We start from the raw sequence: 10482 nt of genomic DNA, 5'->3' as shown, positions 1-10482 counted from the left end.
TCCACCTACTGAGCAGATTAGCCTGAGCAGCATCAGAAATGGTCTTAATGGGAGTTGTTAAGAGGTCATTATTGAGAAAGGGAAACCGGGAGAAAGGGCAAATTACACAAGACCTGGTCTAAAACTCAGTGGCAACAGTCTTATGGCATCATTTGGATTTTTGGTTTAATATGAGCAGTGAAGACCATGAAAGAAGTGTGTGTCTAAAGCCATCTGTAAAACACAATGGAAGCTCTGTCGTGATTTAGAGCTGCATTTGAGCCAGTGCTGTTGGGGATCTTGTCAAAATTGATGGAATTATGAACGCTGAAAAGTACCAACAGATTTTGATCCACCATCAAATACCATCTGGAAAGCATCTGATTGGCAAAAGCTTCATTTTTAGCATGACAATAATACCAAACACTGCCAATGAAGTAAAAGCATACCCAGATAGAAAAACATGCATTGGAAAACTATCGGTCATGCATTGGCCTCCCCAGAGCCTGGACATGAAAATTATTAAAGCAGTGTGAGATCATTTTGAAGAATTTTGAGAATGGAACAAAAGGCAGAAATCGCCAAAGAAAAGCGTTGGATGTTCTTCAAGACATGAAATATTCCTAAAAATCATGTACCTGCTCTATTTTTTGTATTATATACTGTACTTCCTAGCAAAATATAAAGAAATGATAGAAAGAAACCCAACAATCAAATGTTACTGTGTGAGCAAGCACTTGAGAACAGTATGGCAGACAAAAACTTTGTCGCTACAACATTCCAGACATAAATCCAGTTGACACATCCATAAAGGTAATCTAAAGCCATCAAAAGACAATCCGTTTCATCCCAGCGTGATACAAAACGCAGCATATAACCTACTTTGCTGTATCAGCTTGCACCCTTAACACTTTGAAGCCTGGGGGAACAGTAAAGCTGTCCTTGGCTCTCGTCTGCCTGATCATTACTCATGCTGAAAAAGCTCAGCTGAGTCTTTAATATCACCCCTTTTGCATCTCCCCCATCATAATACTCCATAATGAAAACCTTCAGCGATTTCCAATGATCAACAGCAGACGCTGTCATTCAGCCAGTTTGATTTCATTACTCCACTTTGTCCTCGTGACCCCTGCAGGCCAGACCAGTAGACCCCTGTGCTGGCAAGTGCGAGCGTGTTGATATGAGAAGCAGATGGGGTTCGTGTGAACTGCCAGTAGATAAAAATGCTTGTGTCAAGCGACTGGAAGGGTAGGGGTCTTTTCAGCCTGGTGATAGTGGAGTCTGAGTCACCTGTTTTGGGTTGAAGAACCTGCTTCTCCCTTTGAGCCACGATCTGCTGATCCGCTGCTTCAAAAGCGGAAGCCCACTCTGTAGCAGGAAAAGCTGTGGCCATAAATCTCAGCAGATGCGCAAGAAAAAGCAGTTGTGGGGGGTTGACACAAATGCGCACATGAACACACGTACCCAGAGGTTCTTCCCTAAAGGTTTGGGCAACATCTGGCGATTGCATGTTTCTGATGAGCGGATGGTATCTGTAATGGAGGCAGAGGAGGGAGGAATGCTAACGTTTGTTCGTATGTATGTGTGTGGGGCCAAGACAGAGGAAGACTCAACCTAAGAGCAGGCTTACTGAAAAGATGACCAGATGAAGAACAGAGAAAGCATATCGTGTTTACCAGAACAGGCCTTGCCTCCCGCTTGGTGGGAGAAATTATGGTCTCAACTGGAATCCAGGCACTTTATACTGGCAGATATTATGTGAAACTGGTGGAGAATCTATGAGGCCTGCAGGCTCAATTTGTAGAAGTTTAAAAGCAGCTAACACTGATGCTATTGAACTCCTAACATAGATCTGAAAGGCTTTAATGAGATACAGTTGTCCTTCTGCCAATCTTTCATACATTTTAGTAATACTCTACTCTAAAGTAGAACAATTATGTCAGAATTACTTCTTATTTTTCAAATTAGATCCACGGTTCTGTTACAGAGAAACCTGTCTTGGCTTGTGTTGTTCATTTGAAAAATGAGACCAATTGTAAAACAGAAGCAACTCTGCAGATATTTGTGTCTTTGGGATTTTTAAAAAATAGTTTTAGTTCAATGGGTTATATGAATATGTAAAACAGTACAGATAGGTGAATTTATAATATTGAACTGATAATACGTTATTGCATTATAAACCAAAAAATGACACTAATACACCAGCCATATGCACTGAATGTTAGGAAAGTGTGATACATTTAAAGTGTTACTAAAGGTTATGTATGTATACAAGAAAGTTGTATTTTTCTTTCTTTCTTTTTTCAAGAAAATTGCATTCAGTACAGGAAATGTTCATTATACCTCTTATGTAATGTTTTCTGATGTTGATATTAAATGATCACAAATGGAACAACAACTGACTGATCGTAAAAAAAGGTGACCCATTATGATGTTGCTTCTTCTTCTTTTTTTTTTGCTTTTTTAAAAAATATACACAAGTTAAAAATTTTCAAGTAATTAAGCTAAATTTGTTTGTTTTCAGGAACCCACAGCAAAGCCTGTAAATTCTGTAGACCTAAAACTTTTAATACATCTCTGTTAATTTGGACAGTTACACCTAACTCAAAAAAAATACAGTTTTTTTTTTCTTAAATTTCTATTGGAGTGTAAGATAAAACCCAAGTAGCCTGTGCAGTGATACATCATTACATCACAGAAGGTCTATTTACTGTATGCGAAAATTGTAATTCCTTATTTTGATCTGAATTTTTTATAAATTCAGAGTTATTATAGAAATTTGTTCTTGATTTTTTATGTTTGTTTGTTGTTTTTTGATTTTCAGATGAGGTTTTAAGTAGTATTCATATTTTTTGTGTACCCTGTCTTTAATTTTAGTTTTAACACCAGCAATTCTGCAGATTAACAGCCCACCCAAGAGAAAAGATCATTGGCCGGCACATATTCATCAACAAATGGAAGGTCATAGCTTAACCAACACACTATCAATTATCCCTGTGCACTCCATAAAATTAGGTCTCCCTGGGCCGAAACAGGGCCCAACCAGACAACAGTAGTCCCCTGACAGTTCCCCCTTTTTCTTTGCCAATTTAACCTGAGGCCCTTTCCCATCCCAAACCACCCACTGAGCGTGACACGCCGCCTGTAAACAGCTACAGCCCTACAGGCGACGGGAGAAGAGGACTTCCCCACAAATGAGGAGAAACAATCAAAAATAACAAGTCTACACATGCGCCGTGAGTCAGCGCCCTCCGAAAGCTTGAGCTTGATGTTTTGCTCGAAGGTTTTTATTTGCGCTGCAGTGGGATCTGAGGTCACCGCGGAACCTGCAGCAAAGTACACGAAAGACTCTTTGGGGTTTTTGCTTAGCTTACGATCTGACTTAACTACAAAGACTGATGTTTCATTTAACTGCGACTCTTCTGAAGCCTCAGAACTGCTCACGTGATAGCTGCTTCACTCCGGTGTGACTTTGGCCTGTAAAACTGCTGCTGCTGTTTGTTCCTGCTTGTATGACACACTGTTGGTTTGCTGCGAAGAGACAGACAGGCTGTCAGGAGCTCCTGGGTAACTGTGGGCTATTCCCTGATGGGCTCCGTGGAAGGTAATGGACCTGCCATATTTCACTCACTCACTCTCACACACACACTGAACAGAACATTCAGGACCTTTTCTTTTCAAGCTGGATTGGAAACAGAAGGTGTTCTGTGAGGCTGTTTGATTGGCGACATGTGTTGGGAATGGCACAAGTTTCTTTTTCTAGCACGGGGAGCCTTTGATTCTTCACAAAGTGTGTTTGAGGCATCTGTCCTTCGTGAGGCATCTTCTCATGCAGCGACACCATTTACCCCAGATTGCGTTATGGAAGCCATGAGAGAGTCAGCGGGAGTTCAACGCCGAGCTAAGCTGGGAAAACAAATGTGAGAATAAATAAAATCAACAAATGTAATGTCATCTTGTTTTCATGCGTGGACAAGGAATTACACGTACTTGACCGGCTTTGAAATGGTAATGCATTGTTTGAAGTGTTCTGGTAAACAAAGCAGCACAACATATGCAAATATGTGGTCGCCGGGTTTGATAATAATCTCTCCTCCCAAATTCGGGTTGTTTCAGTCTTTTCAACATCAAATAAGTGAATTATTCTACTGCGCATCTACTTGTGCAATAGCATCTATAATTAGTGTTTCCATCCCTCCTGCTGCCTTCTGCTTCGCCCCACCTTTAACTGCGGCGGTGGCGGTGATCACAATTCTGCGCAGCGGCGTGTGCCCTCTGACACCGAACAAAAGGTTTGCTTTCCAGCTGCAAAACATCGAGTGAGCTGTTGTGCATCCTGTACAGTGAACCTATGCTGCGTTGTCATTTTTGTCGACATTTCATTTGTTTGCCCTGACACACGCGCACTTGATCTATGTGTACTCGCTCTGCCTTCACTATCCTGGGTAATAAAAGACACGACGCTCCGGTATTGCTCAATATTTATGGATTTATGGATTTATACAGAGCATCCCAGGCTGCACGTTCTGCTGGGTGGAATGGGGGGGTGGGCAACAGCAAAGCGTCTCAGTTGAAAATCTACATGGGAATAAATCCTATAATCTCTCCCCAGTTTGCACACTAGACTGGCTGAGAGCAATTACTCCGACAAAGAAAACATTTTTTCCCCCTTCTTCTTCTTTTTCTTCTTTCTCCTCCTTGCCTTCTACCATCCTCTCGGCCTTGTGTCAAATTAATCCTCTGAACTTTCCTAAAGATCTTCGTCTATTTCCTTTTTTCTTCTAAGAATGCAGGCAGTCTGTCTTTTTTCCCCTTCTTCTCCCCTATCTTTTTCAAATATGGCACCCGGGACAGGAGATTGCCTTCCGAATGAAACAGCTGTCAAGAATTCCCAATGTCTCAGTGCGCTTTCTCCCCCTTTGTTCTACCTGACCCCCTCCCACTTCCCAACCCCTCTCGCAGAGAGAAAGCGAGAGGGAGGTGAACGAAGGCCTTATCTCCTCTCTCCTCTCGGTGGGATCCTCACAGGTGCTGAGTGATGGGAGCATGGGAAGGTGGGGGTCCTCAAGAGGAAGTGGGAGGCGAGGAAAGAAAGAATGGTGGATTAAACAGAGGAAAGCTTCCCTCTTTTTGACAGGCAGCAGGAGGGAGAGGAGAGGTGGGACCACGGATTATTTAATGATGGAGGAAAGGGGGTGGTGGTGGGAGCCTGACACCTGTGGGGGAGTATTTAGGGAGGGGAGCTTGCAAGAAAGAAGGTGACCATCTGTTGCAGTCACAGGCAATGGAGACGGGAGCCACGAAGAGCCTTCAACCCAGTCCAAAAATGTTAATGGGTGCGCCATGGATGCATATCAAACGCACATCTGCACGAGAAGCTGTATTCGCCTTCTGACTGTACATACATGGCCGGATGTTTGCTGTACGTCACTGATTAGCATCATCACTCAAGGCCGTTTCGCTCTCCTCTCCATGTAATGCCAAAGCTTCATTGTTGTTTCATTATTGTATTATTGATCCTACCTTTAATTGACCCGGTAGCATGAATGCCCCCAAACCAAACAATCCATACTCTAAGTGACTCTAATTTGATTTTTGTTTTGTTTCTGTTTTAAACATTAATCTGAATTTGATTGTGGATGCACCAGAGCGAGGATGATGAATTGTTTGTTTCATAATAGCTGCCATACGACAAGGTTACAAAACTTAACTTTTGAAGAGAACAAGCTGGTCCCGCATGCTGTACAGAGACATGTTGTTAGTTAGGAGTGGGGTTTGTGCAATGGTTTTACATTGACTCCAGAAAAAAAAATCAAAGCATTAAAAGCATTGCTCATATGGAGATAATTATAAAGTAATGATTAAGAGAAGCAGGAGGGGGGAAATAAATATATCATACCTGCAATTTTGTATGCTCTAATATGGATAAAAAATAGATGTTTAAGCTCTCAGAGCAGAACTTTGATGGTATCACCAATGGCTGGAGGAAGGCAGTTGTTTGTAATAGTGGAAGCAACCATTTCGTTTCCTAATACTTTTCAGTATTTAGCCAAGGGCACCATCTCTCCATGTTCATGTGAAAAAGCCTGTTCTCTGTGCGAGTGGTGATGGGGGCAAATCATTGGTGTTTGCAGCTCACAAAGGAGACTCCTAATAAAATGTTGTTTTTTTTTGTCATATACCAATAAACCACATGATATGAACCACTGCAGTTCATATCACACCAATACATGTTCTGCTGAGAAAATCATAGGTCCTGCCCTTTATGTGTACGCTTCTTTAACAGCAGCAGCACAAACGCTGTTGCTGACCTAGCACACACCTGCACAATGCTTGCTGCCACAAAAACAAAGAAGGCCAGTAACAGCTCCATGAACAAGGCAAAGAGCCCAAATCTTGCCCTGAAAGACCCATAGGATCCACTGCCAACATCCTGATGGCAGAGATCACAACCTCAGGGTCTACGTCTATGACTGGATGGGGGGATCGGTTTGTCAGATGGTTTTATTGTCATAGTTTATGGGTTTGTTTATTACGAGTTGCAGATGTAAACATAATTTCTAGCCTAGCAGGGGTAAATGCTATCAGACATTGCCGTTTAGAACTTATATCCTTCAAATGTGGCCGGCGTGCACTGCCCTGTACATTTCTACAGCACATGTGGACTCCATCGCAGTGACGACCTGTGCCTGCTTTCTCTGCACTGACAGTGAGTATCTTTAATGGTGACGGTGTTTTGTTTTTCCTGTCTCCGGGGATAGATAATGGGGGGGCGCTCCCCCTCTGAGGTGAACGGGCCAGAAGAGGCTCTGTAAACATGGGGGAATGAAGATTAATCACACACTAGAGATGGTGTTCCCACTTTAATAATCAGTATTGATTACTGTCACCTTACATCTGCGCCAACAGCTGCTGCGAGGGGGGCCTGTCGCCCAAGGCTGGTCCACCTCACACTTCCCCTATTAAATCATTGTGCATTCACTGGAGAATAGTGGGGTGAGCGTGGAATGCAAACCAATAGATATTCCTTATTGTCCATCAAACAATAAAACTGCACAGTACTACTTTAGCTTTATTGCCTCACAGTACGGACCGACCTTAATCTCAGGGATGTCCGTTTGTTTCACAGGTATAGGTTAAATCTGACTTCCTTCTTTTACATAAATAAACTGGCATTTCTCTCCCACACTTTGTTACCCTCACGTCTGTGAACATGCAAAGTAGTAAATGAACTCGAACTGTAATCATAGTTGAGTCACAATATTAAAACAACCTACCAGATGCTGGTTGAGTCTTGTTTGTGTTCAGACTGGTTACTTCCTGCTTTATTCTGGTTATTGCTTTTCATTGTGCAGCTTTATTATTTACTTCCTGTCCTTGTTCTCTTCCCACCTTTATGATTCCTCAGTTGATTTCACCTCATCCTTGTTCTCCTGCTTTTCTTTGGGCATCTTAAGTGGGGAGTTCAAAAGCCGGGTCAGCCTCATGAGTTCTTTGTCCTTGAGTCCGCCTTCTTGCAGGGCACATTGTCCTGCTAAGGGCCTATGGAGAGGGTGAGGGGGCTGTATTCCCTGGAAAAATATTTAAGTACATCTCAAAGACACATCCCCAGAGATGCCTGGACACAAGGTTTTCCAGCAGAACACATACTGTTGGCTAATTGTTCACCCAGTTCTTACTGGTCCCTTTAGACTTGAGTAATTGTAAAATCAATGTAACATTATCGAAATGTTGATTATTTACATGTGGCAACCTGCACCGCCAGCACTGAGCTATCAAGTTTCTACTTGTGAGAAAGTTCAGTGGATTACTGTTAACCTTGCCAAGTTTCCTTGATCCTTTGAATGTTAGTGGCAAATGCAGGTAACATGATCATGGTTGAATTTGGTATCTTTGCACATCCCACACATGCTCGGTTGGATTGAGATCTGGGGAATTCGGAGGCCAAGTCAACAGAGACAGGGTGCATTATCCTGCGAACATGCACCAGGCATCCAAGCGATGTAAAAGAAAACATGATTATTCAGACCAGGACACCTTCTTCCATCTGTGGTCCAGTTTTGATGCTCACCTGCCCATTGCAAGTGAACGGGGTCAACATGCATATCCTGACTGGTCTGCGTCTACGCAGCCCCACATGCAACAAACTGTGACACACTGGACCACTTTGGATTGATACTGACCACTGCAGATTGGGAACAGAGAACCTTAGGTTTAGAGATGCTCTGACCCAGTTGTCTAGCAATGACATTTTGATCTTTGTCAAAAGAACTCAAGTCCTTATGCTTTACCATTTTTCCTGCTTCTAACTCATCAACTCTAAGGACAAAATGTTCACTTGCTCCCTAATATATCCCACCCACTAACAGGTGCCATGATGAAGAGATAATCAGTGTTATTCACTTTGCCTGTCAGTGCTCATAATCTTACACCTGATCAGTGCATACAGCCTTGACTTTCCCTTTGTTAGAGCTCCATGTAGTTTTTCCTCTAATCTTTTTAATGCTTGTTTTGTTTGGCCCTATTTGGACTTTTTGTTTCTTAGTACTTGTTTCTGCAATTAAAGTATTGTTCTTGTTTATTTCGTCTCTCTCCAGTGTCACTCTGGGTTTGCCACCACAATACACAATTTTTCATTCATTGTCACTGACCAGAATTCTGCGTGGCAGATGAATACTGAGAAAGAGAATTACCATTCTCTTTCTTTTAATCATTTACATCATGGGTTGTACACCATGAGCTTCTGCACTGAAGTTAGAATGCTGAGGAAGACTACTCAGCACTTCCAGAGGAGATGACTGAACTGTAACACATACTGCTGTGCTATTGGATCCTGGCACGTAGTATGCTGAAAATTCATCAGGCTTTCGGCCACACAAACACAGTTATCACTTACCGCCTGCCCTGTTTGCCAGATTTACCTTCCTAAAGCTTCATCCACTTCTCTAAAATGACACTCAAATTTAAGGATGACTATTTTGGCACATAGAGTAATAAATAAATAGCAGCCACAACAAAAAGTGATGCATAGGTGTACAGAAAGAAATCGTAAAGGGCTGATGTGCCAGAATGAAATAGTATAGACATAAACAGGACTGTACTACTAAATTAACAAAATACAGCACTTCAGATTCATCTCCTTAGGAGACAGGCTCTTCCTTATCAGTAGCAAAATGTATAAACAGTGATGCAAACACTGACTTCAAAGTGTTGCATAAATATGATAATTTTGCCACAGATTTCTAATGTGAAGGAAAAGAAAAAAGGAGCAAGGAAAAAGTCTCATTCTTCATATATACAAGCTTTTATTTCCATCATTGGAATATGGGAGGAACTATTTAACTTTCCTGCAGATGTTAAGGAGGACTGAAGGCCTGACAAAAGGCTATTCATTCCCTCTCTGTGCTTGTTGCTATTAATCCCTCCTACTGCACAAATTTTGGCTTCCTGAATAAATAATACTTTTGTTTCAGGCAGTCACACAGGCAGTAACTGTTTGGTTAACAGTCTCCAGTTTCATACAAGATGTTCCATCAAATCCAAAATGCACGATCTCGTGAAGGTTTTTCCTGGAGCATCTCCCCACTGCACCCCCCAACTAAACCCCATTTCAACTCGCCCCTCCAAACTGCATTTTTCACGGTCACAGAGACGGCGAGTGTTGAGGACTGATAAATAAATAAAAACAACTTCAATAATTCCTGACCTCTGACCTGGAGCTGAGGCATGCTGTTGTAAAGGGGCTTTGCGCAGACATGGGGCTCGTGGGTAATGAGAATGAAACGGCAGTGGGGCTTCTCTGAATGAGAACATGGAGTGCCGTGACCCCAGGACGGCCTTTCTCCATCTCCAGAGCCTGGGGCAGGAAGGCTGGGAGATTGAAAGCCAGTAGGGACCGTTTGATTGGCATCTACACTGTGTTGTTCTAAGCAACTGAGAAAAAGCCTAATTCAGGACTTTTAAACAATGTTACACTGTAGATAAAACAGATGAGTGACTGGAAATGCGACTGCGTTTGAGAATGTCGCACCCTGGCAACAGCATGAGCCGGGTTTTGCGTCCAGTTTATTTTACTAGAATAATTACACAGTCGCGTTGTCATGTGTACATATGAGCCTGCCCACTTGGCCAAGGTCCATTAAAACTATTGAAACAGATTCACCTCTCAGATAATTATGTGGCAAAACAACAGATCAATGAAAGCATTTATTCGGAATAGCTTTTAAAGTGGAGTTCATTCATGCATTTCTGTAAACATCAGAGGACAGAGAGCAAGGTGGAAGATGTGATGATTGTTGCTTTGTGTGAACCGTAATGATGATGAACTCTCAGTCCATTCCTTCTGCACCTATTGAACGGGGCCGTTATTCAAGTACACGCGGCGCATTGCAGATGCATGTAAGTCTGAAAAATTTCAAACTGTCGTCTGAATAGATGTGAATTAAACTTCCGAATGAGAGCACTGATTAATCTATTAAAAGTTACCTTGAATTATTTTAAGTA

The sequence above is a fragment of the Oreochromis aureus genome, linkage group 9 (assembly GCF_013358895.1).
Source record: "Oreochromis aureus strain Israel breed Guangdong linkage group 9, ZZ_aureus, whole genome shotgun sequence".
NCBI classification, from domain to species: Eukaryota; Metazoa; Chordata; class Actinopteri; order Cichliformes; family Cichlidae; genus Oreochromis; species Oreochromis aureus.
Note: the sequence above shows the minus strand (reverse complement) of the source record.